The sequence below is a fragment of the Larimichthys crocea genome, chromosome XIII (genome assembly GCF_000972845.2).
Source record: "Larimichthys crocea isolate SSNF chromosome XIII, L_crocea_2.0, whole genome shotgun sequence".
Taxonomy (NCBI): domain Eukaryota; kingdom Metazoa; phylum Chordata; class Actinopteri; family Sciaenidae; genus Larimichthys; species Larimichthys crocea.
Window position 1 is genome coordinate 18,319,451 of NC_040023.1, and position 1,062 is coordinate 18,320,512.

A 1,062-nucleotide genomic window follows, 5' to 3' on the forward strand; every position below is an offset into this window, starting at 1 on the left:
TATGTTCACGGATACAGCGATGATGTTCAGTAATCATTAATCTTTGATTCTGTGACCCATTGTTCGCTGGCTATCTGTAGTGAGTTGTATGTTTGAGCTTCAGGTAGATAAACTGACCCTCATTTATGTTCAACTCTCACTACAACATTGAACCTTTGTCCTCTCTGTGTACCTGAATAAAGGATTCAGTGTGAGCAGTTCACAGACCTCTGTGGGAGTCCACTGTGAAATGCTTAAAATGTTGGTATATTTATTTGTTTCAAAAGTCATTTAATTATAGTTCAAGTCTGCACAAATGGCCTTTTTCATTTTTGCTGTGTTCTCTGAATGGTTTCTACAGCATGTAAAAAGTTTGATCTGCTCAAGAATTCCTTTATGTTTAAGGAAATTTCCAAATAATCTAAATATTTTTACAGGCATTGAGCTTAACACTAAAATATGAACTAAAAGTTCCCAGATTTTTCTTTACTCGCTGCCAGAGAAGTGACACAATTCTGGCTGACCAGGAGGTAAAAGAGGTATTAAGGGGTAATGAAAGGAAGAAGGATACGGCTACTCTCTCTTAAGGGTGTTTATACAAAGTTTGTTATCATAGTGAGAAAATCTCAGGACTGATGTGCAAATAATTTCTTGTTTGACATTTCGTATTAAACATTAAATGCAATGCTTCATGTAACTGATTTTGTCCTTTTACCTCCCTCATGCACAGTTACCCTACACTGTTCATCATCAGCCCTTATAAGAACAACCTCTTAAGTACAACATTATACAATCACTCACAGCTCGGAGATTGAATCAGTTCGCTCTGTTCCCTGATACCGTTTTCCTTATTTGATTTACTTTTCCTGAGGTGCATTCAGTGAGCCAAAGTAAAGTCAGTTCAACAGGCTCTCTTGTTTGATGGAGAACCAGCACACAATGCTCTCAGCTGAAACTAGCCTAAACAAACAGTGAAGGGAAAAGCAAACAGTCAGAGAGAATCAGTGGAAAACACTTCAGTGAAAAGTCATTTGTTTTCTATGGTCTCATTAACTGTAAAAATTTCAAATGCCTTAGAAATTG